This window comes from Dama dama, chromosome 30, assembly GCF_033118175.1.
Source record: "Dama dama isolate Ldn47 chromosome 30, ASM3311817v1, whole genome shotgun sequence".
NCBI classification, from domain to species: domain Eukaryota; kingdom Metazoa; phylum Chordata; class Mammalia; order Artiodactyla; family Cervidae; genus Dama; species Dama dama.
This window is the reverse complement of record NC_083710.1, coordinates 26542126-26564807: the sequence shown is the minus strand read 5'-3', so window position 1 is coordinate 26564807 and position 22682 is coordinate 26542126. Positions and strand designations below refer to the sequence as shown.

The 22682-nt window shown below is 41.8% G+C and overlaps 1 protein-coding gene and 1 long non-coding RNA gene across 3 annotated transcripts in view; one reads left to right on the top strand and one right to left on the bottom strand.

Moving 5' to 3' along the window:
• LHFPL6 (LHFPL tetraspan subfamily member 6) overlaps positions 1-22682 on the bottom strand; it is a 219665-nt gene that overhangs the window by 121118 nt on the left and 75865 nt on the right. The window lies entirely within an intron of this gene.
• The window catches only part of LOC133049090 (uncharacterized), a 31287-nt gene that overhangs the window by 5364 nt on the left and 3241 nt on the right, over positions 1-22682 (top strand). The window contains exon 1 of the long non-coding RNA XR_009691213.1: positions 1-22682. This exon is cut by the window's left edge and continues 5364 nt beyond it. This is a non-coding gene — a long non-coding RNA (uncharacterized LOC133049090).

Genomic DNA, 22682 nt, shown 5'->3' with positions numbered 1-22682 from the left:
CATGAGGAGGTGCAGATCTGTGCGTGGCAGGTAAGTTCCCTAGAGATTTGTATTTGTGACTGCCTACCATCACTAACCTTCAGAATGACTGATGGGACGTGTTTTCTTCCCTTTCTTGGATCGCAAGAGAGAACTTACTGATATTTACAGTGATGAAAACAAATGACCAAACCTGGCAGTTTTCATCTAGAGTCAGTTCACAATTACCCACTTGTAAGCCTGTGGATTTTCCATGGCCGATTTTCAATTCCAAAAGGTTTCTCCTGATACCTTCTATCCTTCAGGGTTATTTTCCCTTCATTAGTCAGTTACTGCTCAGGGAATACCAATGACATTTAATATCAGGTTAAGCAAACTCCGAAGGAAGATAAATTGGCAAGAAAAATCACAGTGCATACAAAGCACAAAGAGGAATGTTTTTGGAACATATCATCTTTTGTATTATCAACACCACCACTTTCTAAATGAACAATGCCTTATAGGCATTTGGAAACTCTGAAAATTTTCTTTGTATATCAGATTCAGAGAAATTGATTTGGCTATTTTCAAGTGTTTTACAATTAATTAATTTATAAGTGATTCGAAGAAAATCTATTCTTCTGTCACCTGATAGTCATCTTTTAACCGTTGCACCATGAGGTGATGGGAAGGAAATAAGGAAAGAAAGCTAAAAAGCAGTTCACTTTGCTACTTAATAGATCTCTGGAAGAATGCTGGTAAATTCAAGTCCAGACTAGAAGGTAGACTAAAATAAGATTTCTCCATGTTCTACCTTGGAATTTCAATTATTTTTATGTATTCCTTGGCTTCTGCCACTATGAATAATATGAAGGCAGCAATGAGATTCAGTACATTTCAAGGAACAAAAGAAATGAGGATAGAACTAAAGGAAAATGATGAATAGCTCCAACCTTGCAAAATCTAGAAGTTGAAGTGAAAACGATTAATTTCCTTTCACCTCCTATAGCATTTATACCTACATCACGAATTTGGCACTGGGCCCACACTGGCTTGCGCCATTGCTGTTGTTAGTAATAATACTGATCTTCTACAAAGTTCTAGGCTATGTTGGGCACCTTTCAAACAATGTTTCTAAGGCTGACAACAATCCTGGAAGACAAGTATTATTGTTTCAACTTTACTGGTAAGAAAGCAAAAGTTCAGGGCTAAGTAACCTGCTCAAGGCCATCAAAGTCCCTTGGGTCATTAGTGGCATAAGGGCTTGACCAGAGAATAGTTGACCCACAAACCCTCTCCATATATGGCAGGGGAACTGGTTATAGGAATCTCCTTCCTAACAAGGGCAAAGAGTTGGACACAACTTAGTGACTGAACCACAACAACGAGACTGTAAGCATCTGATGGAGGGTAGGGTTGGAATCCCTAGTAGGACACAGAACTAGAGGTTCCTTATTCTTGCATCATTCATTCTCGCCTGAGCAGTGCTCAGTAAGCGCTATTGATTGTGGCTCCATCTTGGTAGGGGAAGTTTGATTTGATTCGGTGTCATTTTTGTCTCTAAAGAAAAGTCAGATGCAGCAACGCAGATGCTCTGTGTGGGGAGAGCAGTGATTTTGCTACCAATGGTACAGACTGTGTTGGCTAATATAATAATTTTAAACACGTACACAACTCTGCTGCTATCGGTAATAGTCAAGTAATACACATACCAACCCATCCCAGCGCCCGCCAGGAGCAGAAGCAGGGGACAGACTGCATCATCCCAGCAGTAACTATCACTGCCAGTGTGATGAGGGCGGTCAGGGTGCCTCGCTCCACTCTAAAGATAGATTTGTCAGCAAGAGAGACACCGCAACCTGTCACTATTCACGGGCGTGTAATCTCCTGAAAAGCAGGGGTCATTCTGAGCCCCTTTTATAGAATAGAAAGAAATGCTGCCATATCAGGGTGTCTCATTTCAAAAGAGGAAAAAAAAAAAAAAACAGAAGAGCTCCTCGATGGATGGCTCTGCTTCAATGATTTTAAACAACTGGGTAGCCCTAAATAAAAGACTGAAATTGTGTCTCTGCTTCGGAAAAATCACTAAAATTTTGTTTGAATATTCTTGTGAGCTCATTCAACAGTACTTAACCAGCAAAGTGAAAGTGTTAGTCACTCAGTCGTGTCGGACTCTTTGCAACCCTATGGACTGTAGCCCACCAGGCTCCTCTGACCATGGGATTCTCCAGGCAAGAATATGGGAGTGGGCTGCCATTCCCTTCTCTGGGGGATCCTCTTGACCCAGGGATCGAACCGAGGTCTGTTGCATTACAAGTAGATTCTTTACCATCTGTGATACCAGGGAAGACTGCAATATAAACAATGCCACCTTCTGAGGCAGTCACTGCTTCCACAGGGGTCACCACTCAACTCTATAGATGGGTATGTGCCCTTTTCATCCAAAGGACAATGATGAAATTTGAAGTTTTTTTGAGAAACTAAGCATATAATCTTGGAAGCTCTGGGGAACTATCATACAGACAAAACCAGTCACTCCAAAAAGTCTTCCAAAAATTGCTAAAACTGATAAATGAACCATCGGTCAACTTGGGCCAAACTATATGCATTTCCTACATTATTCAAGAAACAAATGGAGATGGAATAGACACTCCTCAATTCTCAAAAACTCTTCATTGCCTTTGGGACTTGATTGTTAGTAGGCAAAAGATCATCTCTCCATTTTCAGCAGACAAAGCACGTGCTTTGGACGGGAACTCTCCCGTCCTGCTCCAGGAGCACTGGCTTCCTCAGAGACTTTGGCTAAAAAGCACTTAACCTTCTTGCACTTTAGTGTGTCCAACTGTGAAATAAGAAAGATAATGACAACAACAATAATAAAGCTTGGGACCTACATACCTCACTGAAGGGTTCTATGAATTAAACATACTGGGCTCGGAAAGTGCTTTTACGCTGTAAAAGCACCTAACACTCAGCAAATTCCCACGTTAATGTAATATACATGGTCCACAGGATTTCACCAGAGGCTGTGTGGCGCACAGCTTTGCAGGTGACTTGGTAGGTAAGTAAGGCTTTAGGTAACATTAAAAAGAGATACGTTCTTGGGCTTCCCTGCTGGCTCGGTGGTAAAGAATCTGCCTGCCAATGCAGGAGATGCCTGCTGGATCCCTGATCTGGGAAGATCCCACATGTCGAGGAGCCACTAGGCCCGTCTGCCATGACTACTGAGCCCACGTGCTCCAGAGCCCGTGCTCCGCAACAAGAGAAGCCACTGCAAGGAGAAGCCTGAGCAATGCAACTAGAGAGTAGCCCTCGCAGCAACGAAGACCCAGCACAGTCAAAAATAAATAATAAAATAAGTAAAATAATAATGCTTAAAAAGACATACATTCTTTAACTGCTTTGGCTGTTTATCCCAGGGAGGACCAGGAAGAAAAGCAATTTTAAAACATCAGATCCAGTTCAGTGAGAATTATGACTGTCTAAGTAAACCATGAGACTCTGACAGTTTTAAATCAAGCTCTGAAAAGAAATAATGGATAGCTGTGAGGTGATGCTCCATTTTATGCCAGCAATTTACTCCCCTTTTCAGTCCTGCCCTTAACACAATCACAACGACCTCTTCGCTCACGCTCCACCATAACCTGTCCTTCTCTCCCATCAAAGATGAAGTTTCTGAAGCAGATTTCTCAGGTGAGATAAACCCTGCTTCTATCAGCCTGGCCATGTGGGGAAAATCTTAACTATCAAAGGAAGTCATAATTATTTTGTTAGGTGATGTAATACATATTAATCGTAATGAACTTTAAGCTGATATATGATCCCCATTAGATTGCCAGTGTAGGTGCCAAGCCTTGGGCTCTTGCCTCCCAGAAGAGTAACACTGATCAAGTAAAATGCTCCTGTGTTCCGTGGCCATGAATGGTACTTATTAATTTAAAAACAGTGGTTAGATATTTATTATAATGCAAGGTTTCAAAAATACATTATCAGTACACACTACTTGGTCTCAACACGTGTGACTACAGACATCACTTTAGATTCTACATGCTTCATCATGAATGTGGAAGACATGAATAAAAACTTCCTTGATGGAAATGTATTCAGTTTATGTGGCTCCTGTGCCATCTTTTTACCTCTTGGGTTACTTTTCTTTCCCCCTTCTCTCATGACTGACATCATTTAAACACTCCCATCTCTCCTTTCCTATAAAGACAGTTGTTCTTCTGTTGTTCGGTCGCCAAGTTGTATTTGACTCTTTGAGACCCCATGGACTGCAGCACGCCAGGCTTCCCTGTCCCTCACCATCTCCTGGAGTTTGCCTACATTCATGCTCATTGAATCGATGATGCCATCCAACCATCTCATCCTCTGATAAAGACAGATCTGCCAACAAACTGTTCAATCCTAGGTGGCTTTTTTTTTTGTTTTTTGTTTTGGCTTAGAGGGTTATGTGGCACCTCTTCAAGTGGTTGTGATTGGTGCTCACACTGCAACTGGTTTGCAAGAGTCCTTGCATGCCAATGACCGAGCCTACCAGCATCAAAGCTACACACTAACCATCGGGAGGTCTAGGGGCTGCGCACCCTGAGGACTGCTTTGCAAAGCTGACAGCGCCTTCTGCTTCCAGTGTTAAAGAACCTTCTGGATGGGCCACTGACCTAGCAGACAGGGACCTGGGTTCTAGTCCCAGGGTGAACCCTGAGCAGTAGCAGGACCCTGGACAAGGCACTTCAGTTCCCTAAGCCACCAACATTCTTAACACCACAACTTGGGCTTGTGCTAGACAGTAGGTCCTTGTTGGTTATCGATTTTAAACATAGTGGTGTGTATATGTCACCTGAAACTCACACAACACTGCTACCAACTATAGTCCAAAATAAAATGAAAATTTCTTTCAAAAAACTTGAAGATCTTTCAGCTCCATATTATTTCAGAATATGTGTGTATGTGTGTGCATATATATATATAATATGATCCCTTATATATATAACATGATCATAAACATGGTTTTTTAAGATATGCTAAAGGAATGGAGAAAACTGCTGTTTTTTTTTTTATGACTGATCCTGATTTTCTATACAACCTTTGAAGGGTTAAAGTATAAACTGTTTAGAATCCACCAAAAAAAAAAAAAATCCAAAAAACAGTTCACATAAAAAAGAAAAGGTAACAGCCATGAAATTGAAAGCAAACCAACAACTGAAATAAAATTCAAACTACCATTCCTATACAGAAGTTGGAAAGAACAAATAAAGGAATAACAGCTAACGTGATGGATAACATGATGGAATACGGAGGATCCTGTGGGGGGAACGTGGCGGCTCCTTCCTCCTCTCTTTTTCCTATTCATTGATCCACAAAGATGCACGAACTGCTGAGGCACTTTTTATGTCCTTATTAGAGCTGCAATACAAGTACAAACCAAGAGGGAAATAAGTCCACACAAGCTTGAGACGGGAACATACCAGGTGGACAAAATCAGAGAATCTAAAGGGTTGGATGGATGAACCAGCCTGATAAAATACCCCAAAGAGAGACTATTCTAGTTTTGCCAGTGGTAGGGTATTCCTCAGGTGTATCAGCCTCCATGTTAATTCCATCTCCACTCTAGGGGGAAAAAAAAAAATGATGCTAGATGCAATGAATACTGATGTGCTGGAGTGTTTAGGAAAAGAAAAGGACTACAGCAAATAAGCAGTCACTAATATTGGAATTACAACTACATCTGTGGCCATGTAATTAGCTGGAAAGCTCAGCATCTGTCACAAAATTGCAACGACGATCTGTGAACTGATAACACTAACAATTAAAATAATAACACCACAAAGCCTCAAGAAGCTTTAATTATTCATTTAATTTGGAAAGTAAAGCTGGAGAGGACAGCCACTAAAGATCCAGCTTTTATACTCATTCCTACTTATTTGATTCTTGAAATTTTTCTATTGTTCATGTGATCCTCTACTATATTTAATGAGCCCTGATTTTCCTGCAAGTCTTCCCCCCCAAAAAAAACAACAAATTTTGTGTTCAATCCCTGTATTTCCAATTACATCAGGCATGTGGGCAAATTGTTAGCTCTCTAAAACAGACAATCAACTCCAACTTCACTAGAATAAGGACCACTTTGGTATTTAATGCACTTAAACAGTGCAGTTAAAATAAAGACAGTGATTGCTGTGTGCTTCTAAATGTAGTCGACAAACATTTGTGAGTCTTCCCATGCACATATAAACTACCCTTAAACTTTACAATCAAGAAGAAGAAAAGGAATGAGCAACAGATACAATACAGGCTGCTCTGCAATAATGCCATGGAGGTGTTACAAATTTTGAGCCCTAAGCAAGGAGGGCAAAGGGGTGACTTCTGATTGGAGATCAAAGAAAGGCTTAGGGCAGAGGTGGCATTTGAAGTCATTCTTAGCCTGGGCAAAGAGGGAAAGTGACATTTCTGACAGCTGGGTGAACATGAAGGGTAACTCAGAGGGACAAGAAGAGCAGAGGGAGCTTGGGAGATATGGGGAATGGCTGCAGCCAGCTGAAATCATAGATATAAACCAGAAAGGGAGATGGAGGATGGGTTACATTGGGGGCTGGTTTAAAGAGTTTGGATTTTACTTGGAAGTCAAGAAGTAAGTCGTAAACATTTTAAAATTGGGGAGCCACAGTTGATCATGATTCTTTAAGGATTCTCTGTCCCATAATAATGGGCAGGGCCAATTTTGAAGGAAATCTCTGGTGTTCACCTGGTGGAGGGGGGAAGGAAGGTGTTAGTTGCTCAGTCGTGTCCATCTCTTTGTGACCCCGTGGACTATAGCTCGCCAGGTTCCTCTGTCCATGGGACTCTCCAGACAAGAATACTGGAGTGGGTAGCCATTCTCTTCTCCTGGAGACCTTCCCGACCACAATAATAAACAGTCTAAGAAGAACTTGATGAGGACGTGGCATGGAGATGATGGGAAAGAAGAGCAAGACGCTTCCTCCTAGAGCGGGTCGGTCTAATACAACTTCCCGTGATGATGGAAACACTCTACACCTGCCCTCTCCACCCAAGCAGGACTGCAATGTGATGTGTGTGAGAGTGTGTTAGTGTGGGTTTCCCTGGTGGCTCAGACGGTAAAGAATCCGCCTACAATTCAGGATACCTGGACTCTGGGTCGCGAAGATCCCCTGGAGACGGAAATGGCAACCCACTCCAGGACTCTTGACTGGCAGGCCACAGTATATGGGGTCGCCAAGAGTCGGACAGGACTGAGAGGCTAACACTTCACACTTCAGTGTGATGGAAACGGAATTTTAAATTGTATTAGGGTTGGGATGATCCCCTGGAGAAGGGAAAGGCTACCCACTCCAGTATTCTGGCCTGGAGAATACCATGAATGTATAGTCCATGGGGTCACAAAGAGTCGGACATGACTGAGCAACTTCCACTTTCCACATGCATCTCGTGACTACTGTATTCAATAGCACAGTTCTCAAGCAATAAAGGCTGCACAGTAAGATATCAAAAACAAAGAGAAATAGTATTAAAAATATTTAAGTAACAGAAGGTAGAAATTTACACACTTTTTGTAAGTTCCCCCAAATGTTGATCTGAGTCAAGTGCTTGTTAAAATACATTGAGCTGTGACCTTCTTGAAAACAAAAATAGTTTTCTTTCCATCTTTCTGTCTCTTAGTCCTTAGTACAGACCTGAGCACTGTAAGTACTCAATAAACAACTCTGAATGATTACATGAATGAGTTCACTCATGCACGAGTGAACACACTATGTGCATGCAGGTCTGAGTTCACCATTCAAAGAGCTGAGTGCATTAAGACATTAGGCAAATCCTTAATGGGTGAAGGACACCAAGTATGGGCTATTTCCAGAGCTTCATTCCTTTATTGCTCTAAAACTCAAGATTCTAGAGTATGTGGATAGAAACATCTGGAGAACTGAAATTTCATTTTTTTTTAAGCAAAATTGGTGTTGTTACTTTTCTCAAGAGTTTTAGCAAAGCCAAAAGAATTCATATGAATGATGGAAACTGAACACCATCATGCATAATGCTTTTAGAAAGCTACTTTCTGCTTCTTAAAGCAGTATGTATTTCTTATAGAAACTCAAATATATTCACATAATAAAGGAGAAAATAAAATTATATATATTTCTAAAACCAGAGGTACTCACTGTTGAGGTATCATTGTTAGCAAACCAAACATAGGTTTGCTCACCTGCTCTCAGCAAACTCAATATACTGACACAGGATGGTGGTGAAGGAAAGTGCAACATTTACTGCAGGGTACCAAGCAAGAGTCTGGCCAGCTCATGCTCAAAAGACCCCAACTCCTTGATGACTTTCAGGGATGGGTTTTTAAAGACAGGATGAGGGGCAGGACTTTCAGGTCCAGTGGTTAAGACTCTGAGCTTCTACTGAAGGGGGAATCAATTCAATTCCTGATCAGCCATGCCTTTTGGGCTCAGTCACTAAGTCCTGTCTGACTCTTTTGCAATCCCATGGACAGCGGAACCTTGCAGGCTATTGTCCATGGGATTTTCCAGGCAAGAATACTGGAGTGGGTTGCCATTTCCTCCTCCAGGAGATTTTCCTGACTCTCGTCTTATGCATTGCAGGCAGATTCTTTACTGCTGAGGACTGGGGCTTCTCAAGTGGTACTAGTGGTAAAGAACCCGCCTACCAATACAGGAGATATAAGAGACACAGGTTCGATCCCCAGGTCCAGAAGATCCTCTGGAGGAGGCCACAGCAACCCACTCCAGTATTCTTGCCTGGAGAATCCCATGGATAGGGAAACCTGGCAGGCTATAGTCCATAGGGTCGCAAAGAGTCAGGCATGGCTAAAGCAACTCTGCATGCACGCATGCATGCACCTGGTCAAGACAAAACCAACATAAATAAATCTCATTAAGACAGGGTGAGGGAGACAGTCTTGAAGTGCATGATCAGCTTGTGGACATTCTTCTGATTGACCGGTTGTGAGGTAATTGGAATGCAACATCATCAACCTTCTGGTTCCAACCGGCCTGGGGTCTACATGCTGGTGGTCAGCATACAATTACTTTTTTTTCCAGCTGGTGGGTTTCAATATCTGCATAATAGCTCAAGCATATAGCTCAGGTTATCTATAGCCTTTGAGAGGAACTAAAGGTTCTTGACTTGGTTTGATAACTAAACTATTATTATTTTGTCTTGCTTGACTGTTTTCATTTGCTTCTGCATTTTCTTGCTTCTATGATTAGATCTGATCTTAGGAACTCCCAGAAGGCTAGTTTCTCTACAAATAAGAGGCAGGTGCAGGAAATGGGGCTGTCTGTTCCAAGGAGACATCACTGAGTTCTGCTCATTACAATCCCCCCTTTTATCTGATACTCTTCAATCTTGAGGAGGACCAGGTACAGAACAGGAAAGCAAATAAAATTTTGGATAGAGAAGTTAATCATAAACTTGGCATAGTAACTTGGTTTTAAGGGGACCCATTTTTATTATTATATTTGTCTTTTTTTTCTGTATGTGTTTACACATATACATAAACCTTTTCTCCACAAAAAGTAAATCTTCATACTATGAATTATGTCAACATTCTTCTAAATAATTTCCATAGCCACATAAGATTCCATTGTGTGAAAATGCCATGATCTACCTTTACTGTTGAACACACATTGTTTCCAGTCTTCCAGAATGCCATTTGGAAATTTATATTGAGACTTTAAAATATCTATAGCCTTGACTTGTTACTCCACTTCTAGGAAAATGTCTTAAGGAAAAGAAAAAATGGCATCAAAAATTATTTATAATAGTGTAAGACTGGGACTTCCCAGGTGATCCATCCAGTGGTTAAGAATGTGCCTTGCATTTCAGGGGATGCAGGTTTGATCCCTGGTCAGGGAACTAAACTCCCACAGCAACTAAACCCACATGCCTCAACGAGAGAGTCCAAGAGCCACAAGGAAAGATTCCACATGACACAACAAAGATCCTGCGTGCCTCAACTAACACCCAACACAGCCAGATAAATAGCTAAATAAATACAAAAATAAGGTAAGATTGCTAAAAGATTTCAACATCAAATAATAATGGGTAATAAATTATGTTAAAATGAATACTATACAACTTGTAAGAGCTGTTTAAAAAAATTGCAAGGCAGAAAATATAAAAGTAAACAAAAAACCCATATAATATCAAATTACATAGGTAATGTAAGTACCAGGTTTTAAATCAAAATGTATACATAAAAGGGGGTGAGAATAATGTACATATCTTAATTGTGTGTGTGTATCAGTCCCTCAGTCATGTCTGACTCTTTGTGACCCCCTGGGCTGTAGCCTGCCAGGCTCTCCTGTCCATTGGATTCTCCAGCCAAGAATACTGGAGTGGATTGCCACATACCCTGCTTCGCGGGATCTTCCCAGCCCAGGGATCAAACCTGAGTCTCCTATTTCTCCTGCATTGGCAGGTGGGTTCTTTACCACTAGAGCCACCTGGGAAGCCCCATATCTTAATTAAAAAATACTTTATTGCTGCAAGTGCTAACTGGTATCTAAACCTTCAGTGAGTTGTGGTCGTATCAGCAAAGATCACTGACCACAGATCACCATAAGAAATATAATACAGATGAAAACTCGTGATATTGTGAGAATTACCAAAATATGATGGAGAGGCATGAAATGGCAAATGTTGAAAAATGGCAATAGTAGACTCGCTTGACTCGGGGTTGCCATGAACACTCTGTAAAAAAAAAACAACAAAACCCCACAGTATCTATGAAGTTCAGTAAAACAAAGCACAGTAAAATGAGGCGTGCCTGTGTTAGCAATGCTTGTCCTTGACCGAGAGACTAGAAAGCAACTATATGTGCTTCCACTCCCAGTGTTTCCACACAGTGAAAGCTCTATGATAGAAACAATTTTCTCTTAAGGAGTCCACAGAGCGTTGTGGTCAAGACCAGAGGGTGCACTGATGCTGGCATTAATGTCGTCCGGGAAGACGTCTTAAGGATGCCGTGAGATAAGTTTCTCCATATTCCTATACAGAAAAGCAGGTGAGCAGGATTTCTAAGCAAGCAGAGACTTAACAGGGAGTCTGAACATGGTGAGTGTTTTCAACCCTCTTCAGAGAGGGGCACATAGATGTGGTGACCTTACTTAAAACCTGAGACAACAGTCATTGAATGTTAAGTTCATTCACTTCCCATTATAAAGGAAAATCATTCTGTGACCATGTCAGAGTCCTGGGGTGCCCTCAGGGGATTCTGCTAAGGGTGCCCCAGATACACCAGGCAGCTGGTGTGTGTTTTAGACACCACCATGCTGAAACAACCATCCACATAAGCACAGCTAAAGCATGTTGGCCTCAAATGCTGTTGTTACCACTTGCAGGACTATTGCTGTCTGTTAGGGCTGCCTTTCAGAAAGCCACTGGGGCTTCCCAGGTAGCTCAGTGGTATAAAGAATCTGCATGCCAATGCAGGAGACACGGGTTCAATCCCTGGGTCGGGAAGATCCCCTAGAGGAGGAAATGGCAACCCACTCCAGTATTCTTGCCTGGATAATCCCATGGACAGAGAAGTCTGGCAGGCTATAGTCCATGAGGTCGCAAAGAGTTGGACATGACCAAAGCACCCTGCTTATTTAACTTATATGCAGAGTACATCACGAGAAATGCTGGGCTGGAAGAAGCACAAGCTGGAATCAAGATTGCCCGGAGAAATATCAATAACCTCAGATATGCAGGTGACACCACCCTTATGGCACAAAGTGGAGAAAAACTAAAGAGCCTCTTGATGAAAGTGAAAGAGGAGAGTGGAAAAAGTCGGCTTAAAGCTCAACATTCAGAAAATGAAGATCATGGCATCTTGGACCCATCACCTCATGGGAAACAGATGGAGAAATGGTGGAAATAGTGTCAGACTTTACTTTTTTTGGGCTCCAAAATCACTACAGATGGTGATTGCAGCTGTGAAATTAAAAGACGCTTACTCCTTGGAAGGAAAGTTATGACCAACCTAGATAGCATATTAAAAAGTAGAGACATTATTTTGCCAAGAAAGGTCCATCTAGTCAAGGCTATGGTTTTTCCAGTGGTCTTGTATGGATGTGAGAGTTGGACTGTGAAGAAAGCTGAGTGCCGAACAATTGATGCTTTTGAACTGTGGTGTTGGAGAAGACTCTTGAGAGTCCCTTGGACAGCAAGGAGATCCAACCAGTCCATCCTAAAGGAGATCAGTCCTGGGTGTTCATTGGAAGGACTGATGCTGAAGCTGAAACTCCAATACTTTGGCCACCTCATGCAAAGGGCTGACTCATTGGAAAAGACCCTGATGCTGGAATGGACTGGGGGCAGGAGGAGAAAGGGACAATAGAGGATGAGATGGTTGGATGGCATCACGGGCTCGTTGGACAAGAGTTTGAGTAAACTCCGGGAGTTGGTGATGGACAGGGGGGCCTGGCGTGCTGCAATCCATGGAGTCGCAAAGAGTCGGACACGACTGAGTGAACTGAACTGAAAGCAATTGAGCCACTAGGCTAAGCAGTTCACATTATTTTTTAACCATACACTTCCTCCTTTGGCAGTGAAAGTCACTCAGTTGTGTCCGACTCTTTGTGACGCCATGGACTATACAGTCCATGGTATTCTCCAGGCCAGAATACTAGAGTGGGTAGCCATTACCTTCTCCAGGGGATCTTCCTAACCCAGGGATCGAACCAGGTCTCCTGCATTGCAGGAGGATTCTTTACCAGCTGAACCACAAGGGAAGCCCAAGATCACTGGAGTGGGTAGCCTATCCCTTCTACAGTGGATCTTTCCGACCCAGGAATCAAACTGGTGTCTCCTGTATTGCAGGTGGATTCTTTATCAACTGAGGTATCAGAGAAGCCCAGTGGCAGATAAGGAAACATTAATAGCTTGTTAATTTCCCTCATTCTATATATGGGAAAACTGAAGGACAGACAGAGTAAGAAATGGCCTCAGAGATCTCTTTTTTAAGAAGCTTCCAAAGTGGACTTTCACCCCAGTCAGTCTGGCTCCAGAGCCTGACTCTTCCAAGTCCTCTCTCTTCCCCATCAGCTTTACCATGCTTTTAACCTCCGCTCTGAACCTTATTTGCATATTTAGCATTAAGGTTTTATACTTATCTATATTAATATGCAAAACATTTCTAGCTAATGTGAACAATTATCCCAAGAGCATCAAAACTGAAAGAGAAAATAATTCAACAAAACCCCCTTCCACAGTTAGAGCTCACTAAGTTATAGATTTTCTGGAGTACTCCCTTTGAAATGGATTCCATCGTCATTTGAGATTTAATTGGAATAAAATTTGCCAAACTTACTAGACTGTAGTAACTCACAGGAGAATAGAAGTGTGCAATGCCAAAAGGCATTTTTCTCCAAGATTCTGTATGTTATTTTTCTAATGAGTTAGTTCAGATTTTTCCATGTTTATTAACCAATTGTATCACTTACTTCAAGAGCTGGAAGCAAGAAAGTGACTATGTGGCTATGAACTGTTGTACCTTTAAGCCACTATATTCCATGTGTCATCCTCAGGCATTTAGTTCGAACATGAAAGGACGGTACCCTGTTCTCCTACCCCAAATTGTCTGTGCTCTCCACACTCATACCTGTTGGTAGAAGGGAAAGATGGAAAACAACTGAACTCAATCACCTTCCGGGCCAAAAAAGAAAACAGACATTCAGAAACAGACACTGTAGATCAAACAGGGACAAGTCCAGTTTCCAAGTCCATTCACTGAACATTGGCTCAGGACCTTGTAATACATTTTATTAACAGGAAAACACATCTGGAGTCAACGGATTTGTTCATATTTCAGGTTGTCGGGTTCCCAGGACTTTTACTATCAATCCCCAGTTTACCACCTCTTCTACTCTGACCTCTGATTTCATTTCATAGGATCCAGGGAATTTGGTCAATCAGTTGTGGAATTTCTCTTATCATTTGCTTTATGATAATAATACCTTTCGTGTGTACTTTAATCACAGTTCTCAAAGCATTCATTGAGTTCTCATAACATTGCAGTGACAAGCATAGAAAGAAATGATGCCCATTTTAGACTGAAAAGACAAGAGTTGTGGCCCCATGTAGAGAATGAACACATTTCCCTCCAACAACCATACTGGGATTTGTTTATAAGTATATGGTCATTCCATGACTCAAACCTTACAGATTGCTTTGGGTTTGGCATGCTCAGTCATGTCTGACTCTTTGCGACCCCATGGACTGTGTAGCCTGCCAGGCTCCTCTGTCCATGGTATTTCCCAGGCAAGAATACTGGAGTGGGTTGCCATTTCCTCCCTGGGGGATCTTCCTGACCCAGGGATCAAACCCTTGTCTTCTGCGTCTCCTGCATTGGCAGGCAGATTCCTTACCACTTACTGATCCATCTGGGTCTTACTACCTGTCAAAACCTGCTGGGCATCAAATTAATATTGATTATGTGCCTATGAAGTGCCAGACACTAAGCTTGGGCTGGGGAGATGAAGAACTTAGGATGTAACTCAAGGATTTGTTGTATAAATAATCCCCAATTTATGCTATTGTCCAGACAAGGTTGGCACCAGCAGTGTGAAGGAGAGTTCAGCCTTCAGGAACCCACATGACCTGGAGTTGAAATTCTGGCTCAACTGCTTACCAATCACGTGAACTTGGGAGTTATTTTACCTTTCTGAGCTTCAGTTTCTTCATCAAAAGCCAATGAAAACAATCTCTCAGTGCAAACATACAGGGAAAATGAGATAATAGATTTAAAGCGTCTGGCACAAGATAGGTATTCAATTAAAAGTAACCCTATGGAAAGGGAAGATGAGAGGAAGAGGAAGATAAACATGCAGAACTCAGCCAACTCCATCTCTTGATACCTTGATGAGTCCAGTGTTACGAAATGGGATACAACAGATCCTAAAGAAGACTCGTTCAAAGCCCAGCACTTCAAAACCACACACATGCAGTCATGTTTATACCTCCCAAATGCAGAGAAGGACCAAAGGCTTGAGTGCCAAAGAAAGATACCCCTCCTGCACACAAGACTAGTAACTCAGCAGCCTGCGTGCTAAGTCGCTTCAGTCGTATCCGACTCTTTCCAACCCCATGGACCGTAGCCTGCCAGGCTCTTCTGTCCAGGAGATTCTCCAGGCAAGAGTCCTGGAGTGGGTTACAGAGCTACAAAGAAGTGTACAGCAGACTGGATAGAGTCACTGCAGGAAGGCAAGCAATCTTTCATCAGTGAAAAGGCTAACGACATCCCATTTCAGAAAACATTGGCCCAGCTGGCCACTTCAGAGATCCGGAGGTCACTCCTGCCCTAAGTGTTTCCAGTGTCCGGCCAGGCATGAGGCACTAGTCATGACTTCCCAGGAAACTCCATGTACAGCGCGATGCCCAGAGTCCAGGACCACAGCCCTGGCAGCATCACTGTGGTGCAGGTTGCAGGTGGCCGCATGAAACCTCTGTACTATCCGAAATCCTAACCCACCTCAATCCAAAATGCAGAAGCCCATCTCAAATCTAATTCCTGGCTAAAAAAAACTGTGGAGCCAGAAAAAGAAAATTGAGCAATTAGACTTCAGTAGGGAATCTGGACTTAGTGATAGATCCTTTCATTCATCATCCTGGGCAAGTAAACTGCTTTCCAAAGCTACCAACGGGCTTTCAGCCAAACCCCCACTTACTGCAATCTCCGCAAGAGACAGACCAGGGCATGATGTCAGGTTTTATGGTAATGCCAAGCAAAAGTAAGATAGGAAATTGGGTGATCACTAAACCACGGGGTCTAGTTACTGGCACTGACTGTGAAAGCTTTGGGAGGGGAAGGTCAAGGTGAAAGAGGTCTCAAAGAGCTGATTTTATTCTTGATTCATGGGCTCTATGTCATTAATGTCACACGATGGAGGGAGAGAAATGAAAGATGAACTCTCTTATTTATAGGATCTCTACCCAACGTCCAGTAGGAATTTCATGTCATCCCTTGAGATGCTCTCATGCTACAGAGGCATGTGGGACCAAGAAGAGCAAAGTGTGCATTTTTAAAATATGTGGTTTAATTTTACCAGCATAATCTATGCCTCTTTTGCAACAAGTTCTTTTCTTACTTTTTTACAGTTGTGGGAAAAATCAATTTGGAACAAATGAATTTTTACTACTTGTATAGGAGTCCATCAGTGATAAGTCTTCCTGCTTTGTTTCGTATTTAATCTTCTGGTATTATGACAGCAATCCCAAAGATGGGGGGAGACGCGCATAGCTGTCTTTTCTCCACTTCCTTTAAAGTGTTAAGCATACCAGAGATGACGTTAATGGCCTTATCTGATTTGATTTGAGTAGCAATCTTTTAAAATTAATAACTCTGATGTCAGCTTCCCTGTCATGTTGCCAAGTTTAATTCCCACTTCTGCCACGATTAACACTCTAATGAAGACACTGTCTGATTTTAGCACTAGTACACCCTTACAGAGCATCACTCTGCTCAGCTACAAAGCTTCTGTAGTGAATCACGATAAATCAACCCCAGTGAGCAGTCCTTATCAGTTGCAAGACTAAAAACCACTAAACATTTCTATTTCTCTCTAAATCTGGATTGCCCCATGATGTATTTAACATTAAATCATCACTTTCATTTCCAAATGTTTCACTGTTTTAGGGGATTCTCCCTAAACCATTCCACAAAAGGTAAGTGATTTGGTTTCTGTTGAAGACCTAGAGGATAAGTGGCTTTCCCGAGAGAGGAGTTCTACAATGTCCAATCAAGAATTAATTGCGTCCATCAAACCCCGTCTCTGCCTCTACAATCTGAAATGAGTGAATAAAGATGTGGTATATAAACACAATGGAATATTACTTGGCTATAAAAAATAACAAAATAATGTCAATTGCAGCAATGTGGATGGACCTAGAGATTATCATACTCAGTGAAGTAAGTCAGACAGAAAGACAAACATCATATGATATCACTTGTAGGTGGAGTCTAAAAATAATGATATAAATGAACATATTGACAAGACAAATAGATTCATAGACATAGTAAACAAACTCATGGTTACCAAAGGGGAAAGTGAAAGTGTGAGTCACTCAGTCGTGTCCGACTCTTTGTGACCCCATGGACTGTAGCCTGCCAGGCTCCTCTGTCCATGGAATTTTCCAGGCAGGAATATTGGAGTGGGGTGCCATTTCCTTCTCCAGAGGATCTTCCGGACCCACGGATTGAACCCAGGTCTCCCGCATTGCAGGCAAGATTCTTTACCATCTGAGCCACTAGGGAAGCACGGAGGGGATGAATTAGGAGTCTTTCCTCTTCCTCCCGTGCAGCATGAGCAAAAACAAAGGTGCTTATCTCACAGATAAGGGTTAAAAGTGGAGTGCTTCTCCCATACTCGGTATACAGTAGGTGCACAGTAAATGCTGTTATTCCTACTGGTGCTGTTATTGCTGTCAGCGACAGGAAGTCAATGGTCTTCCAATTTCCTGACCAGGATTCTTTTAATTCAGCCACTATATCTCTTATGTGAATATATCTTTCATTATAATGCCAGCCTATACTACTATCCTGTCTCATATCTCATTCTATTTATTCTCTTTTACTACAAGGTTCAAAATTATATTTGATCAGCCCAGAATATTTTCCTTCTGTGACAGAACGTGGTTTTCTCCTTTAGCCTAATTTAGTTAAGACTCAATTTTCACAAAGTCTGTGCATTAGAGCCAGGAAAACACTTGGTCTGAAATAGCCCCACTTCCTTTCCCCCTGACAATTAGTAACAATTTTCCTACAAAATATATTGAGGTTTCCCATAGGGTCCATCTCAGCTGAATGGAATTCTCAACCGTATCACCACCATGGAAGATGACTCTTGGTGACATTTCACAAAAACAAGAGGAAAATAAGATCCACTGTTCCCTGCTCTCTTTCATTTACCCCATGAAGTGTGCAGGCCAGGAGCTTCCTCTTCACGCGGTCATGGAGTTTCAGAAGAGGCATCCACCACGTATTCAAAACTTGACAAGGGGCTGGCCCACAGAGAGCCAGGGCAGAGAAGCAGGATGCTAAGGAAAATAGGAGCCAGGAGTCAAGCAATTAACATTTTTTTTCATGCTTCACTGTAATTAGCCAGATCAAAGGGGACCTGGGCTTACAGAATTCATCAGCTCTGTGACTCTCTGAGGACAGTTAGCAAATAGTCCTGTAAACTTTCATTATGGCTAATTGTCCACAGGCAGACTTTGTTTTCTTGTAAATCACTCCTTTGTGAATCCTTGACCAGTTATTCACATCCTGGAGTGCTGTACTTGAGAACAGTTGCAGGACACATGTAGTTCCCGTGTCCCGAGTATCTCTTGTGTGTTGCAGGTGGCCCAAGAACACCCCAAACCCACTCTGCAAGGTAGGCACTCGGGTTCCAAGTTCTGTGACTGTTGCCTCATTGTTAGGCAGTGGTAGGAACCGAACTCAAATCTTTCCAAAAGCCTGTGATTTGCAAAGGTCCCTGATCATTAAAGAATCCTCTGTGCTGCTTATTAAAAATACACTTTTTAAGTCAGGCGATCTGGAGTGAGGCTAAGAAATAGGATCTTTAAAAAGTTCCAAGTGATTCCTATTTTCCCTCGAGTTGGGTAAGCCAGCTGCATCTATGGGACTTTCTATTTACGCCCAAGAAATTGAAAACAGAAACTCCATTTTGCAGGAGTCTTACGGATTTCATGACTTGTCAGTCTCTTCCAGTCTTTTCTTCAGAGACTCAGAGTAATAAACTCATTTCTATCGTAATCCATATCCATGTCAACCCTCTGTCCAGAACCCTGAGTGGTTTCCAATTTCGCTCAGCATCATGGCCAGAATCCTTACAATGGCCTGACAGGGCTCCATGATCTCACTCTTACCTTTGGGACACCCTTGCTCTTTCACTCATTCATTTCTAGACACACAGCCCCTTGCCGTCCCAGAAGCGCTCCAGTTCCCAACCTGGACCTCCATTTGAGCCGTTGCCTCTTCCTAGAACATCCTTCCCTGAGAGATCCCTCACCTCCTGTAAGTCTCCACTCAAACACCAGCTCCATAAAGTCTGCCCTGATCATCCCATATAACGTTCAACCATTCTCGACTCCTGTAACTCCTAATCCCCTGTACTAACTGCCACTTGTCAGGAAGATCTCCTAGAGAAGGAAATGGCAACCCACTCCAGTATCCATGCCTGGGAAACCCCATGGACAGAGGAGTCTGGCTGGCTATAGTCCATGGGGTCGCTAAAGAGTTGGACACAATTGAGCGACTAAACAACAATAACATATACATACCTCACATACTTACTCTAAGGCAGGAGTCCCCAACCTCCGGGATCTAATGTTTGGTTATCTGAAGTGGAGCTGATGTAATAATAATAGAAATAAAGTGCACAATAAATATAATGCCCTTGAATCATCTCAAAACCTCCCGGGTCTGTGGAAAAATTATCTTCTGTGAAACAGGTCCCCTGGCGTCAAAAAGGTTGAGCGCCGTTGCACTAAGGGATATGTATACATATACCTTCTAATATACCATGTAATAAGATACTGTGTACTTTATGCATTATGCTTACTGTTTACTTGCTACAGAATAAACTCCACAATATCAGAAACCTTGGTCTACTGAGATAGGCCAAGCACCTAGAACAGTGCCTGGTATGCAGTAGGTGCCCAATAAACACATGTTAAGCTAATGAATATAACTGAACCAAGATTTCATACAACAATACTATACTACACCTTACTACGTCAATGGACTCGGATACAGTCCATCCAATTCTCTTCTAAATCATCTCATTAAAGTATTGGCTGCAACTTATTAGTTGGTCACCCAACAGTTTGAAAAACACTGACATAATTAAAATCCTGTTGCTTCTTTGCCAACAACTTGCTGGGCGCCTATTTAAGTCATCAGACCAATTTCTCACAAAGCGTCATTTAACCAGTCACATACAAAGAGCTCCCTACAAAGGGTAATCACTATAAGTGGTGATAGAAAATGGGCAAATGAGAAAGATGATAAAATAATCAGATTAGAGGTTTTGGCATATAATCACATGTTCAGCAAAATGCTAACTCAGCTTTGAAGGTGTAAAGTTGTAATAAATATGAATATTCAGGCAATAAACATGACTATAGTAAGCAATGCATCAGTGAGTCACCCGGAAGAATAGTAACCTGTCTCAAATTGTATTAATTTAGTTACAGCAAAGTAAGGTTTTAAAACATTCAGTTTAATCATCATGTTTGGTGAATTTTCCTTTCAAAACTATTAAGAGGAAAGGACTGGTTTTAAGTCAGATGAATCATTTCAGAGAACATAATCAGTAGGTCCTATATTATCACCAATGACCAATTATTTGTAGTTATATTAATATTTTAAGGGGTCTTAAATATTCTTTAATCTTAGTTTGGCTTCACGTTTCACAATTTATGCTATAAGCATGCCCCGTTAGTTTGCCAGGAAGGCCATACAAAGTATCACAGACTGGGTAGCTCAAACAAGAGAAATTTATTTTCTTGTGACTCTGGAAGCTAAAAGCCCAAGGTCAAGGAGTTGGCAGGCTTGCTTTCTTTAGCAGACTCCCTTGTTGGCTTGTAGGAAGCTGTCTTCTTTCTGTCTTCATAGCACCTTTCCTGTGTGGGTCTGTGTCCTAATCGCCTTTTCTTAAAAGGACAGTCATCTTGGGTTAAGTCCCACTCTAAAGACCTCATTTCTACTGAATTATTTCTTTAAAAACCCCATCTCCAAACACAGTCACACGCTGAAGTATTGAGGGTAGGGCTTCAACATATGAATTTGGAGGAGACACAACTAAGCCCATAATATCCACATTCTTAAGTTTAATGCCTAAGACATATGCAGAAATAAGCATATCAATTTATACTTTTACCTGCTTCCATATATGCAGCCAAAAGCTAAGATAAAAATATACAATTTCACATTTAGTGCACCTGGCCTCTTTAACATGAATAAAAACAAACTGTCAATAATGATGTCAATGAATAAATTAAAATTGATTTAACTCCAGTTAAGATCTCGAGCTGGTCTCATCAACCCAGGAGAATAAAAGAACTTGCTTTCCTCAAAACTCAGGCTTTCTTCCTAAATACTTCATTTCAGATTGGTCTATACAGACAGGCCTATTTCTCCTAAAATCCTAGGTGCCAATTTAAAAGGAACGTCTATTTCAGGCAGGATGAACCAACCACCTCGGGAGGAAATGTGAGGTTAACTGAATGGTTTAAAATCAACCACGCAGAGATGTGATCAGCCTCGAAGCATCCTAGGAATCACGGCTATTTCCACGTTACACAGGGTGGAATCTGAATGGAATACCATTGTCAGTGGAATTCAGAAGAGAACCGGTGTCAGCCTTTCGTCAGGTCAAACCTTGCCAGAAGGCCCCTATGGGTAGGGGATTGTGCCAGATCCTAAAGAAGACCGAGTGAGAAGCTACAGAAAGAAGTGAGTTGTTTTTTTTTACTTGGTGGATGAAAGAGAGTGGCGCTATTAGAACTGTCAAAGGACGTGAGGGCTCTCGGGCAGAAGAATTCCACTTATTCTCAGAGGCAGCCAAATACAGTCTGATCAGTTGGTTCAAACCCTGAGAGGCTGACTTTGGCTAAAGGAGAGAACTGTCCAACAGAAGTCATGGGGTCAGTGAGTCCCTCTCCCTGACTATTAAGACTAAGGGTCACGCGTGCCCTGGAGGGATTTGTGTGTCAGGTAGAGAATAAACTTCCTCGGTGGCTTCCAAATCTGAGACTCTTCCATCATGTTCATTCCCCCTAAAGGTTTCCAATGAATGACAATATCTACCTACCTTCATGCACTGTCTAAATAATAATACTTTGTCTACAGCATAAGTAGACAGTATCATCTATTCAAGGTTGTATTGCCTTACTATCAGAAAGGAGTTACTCCATAATTTCCTGCCACATAAAAGTGATATCGTATGACATTTGTCTTTGTCTGACATCACTCAGTATGACAATCTGTAGGTTCATCCATGTTGCTCCTCTAAATTTTTTTTTAAGAGATGATATCATTCACAGGTTGTTATTTTTTGGTGCAACCAGAAAATAGTGGGGTACTGAATATGGGAGATTTTGACTGTCTTGGGTGTCAGCTTAAGGTTCAAGTGGCAAAACAAACAAAAATAGAGCTTCATTCTACACCATGCTTCTTAGTCATCTTCATTACAATATAATTTTCTAGGGAACATCGTAAAGGTTTCCAATTCTCCTATTCCATGACCAACAGGGCAGTTAATTATGATTCTGGACAAAAACAAAATATAAACAAAAACATGTATGAAAACAGACCTGTTGTTACTACTGCTAATACATTTGCCAGACTTTTAACAAGAAATGAGGATCCGAATGTTCAGTGGCAAACACAGTGATCAACTTGATCAACTGTGAGAAAGGACCCCAGAGGCACAGGAACGAGGGGAGGAACACGGAACAGAAGGGAGTAAACATCTTCAGTTAAAGTCCACCTGACTTCACACTCTGTTGAGCAGTAGAAACCAAAATCACCTAACTTCTACCCAGCCAGGCTGGGAGGATCATCCACAGTGAGAAACATTTCATGCTCCTCATTTACTTTATTTTTCACTTGTTACCCCTAAATTAATCAGGGCCACCACTGTTCAGCAGCTTAATCAACAGAACTCCATCATCTTGTCAGCTCCTTAAGAAGGAAG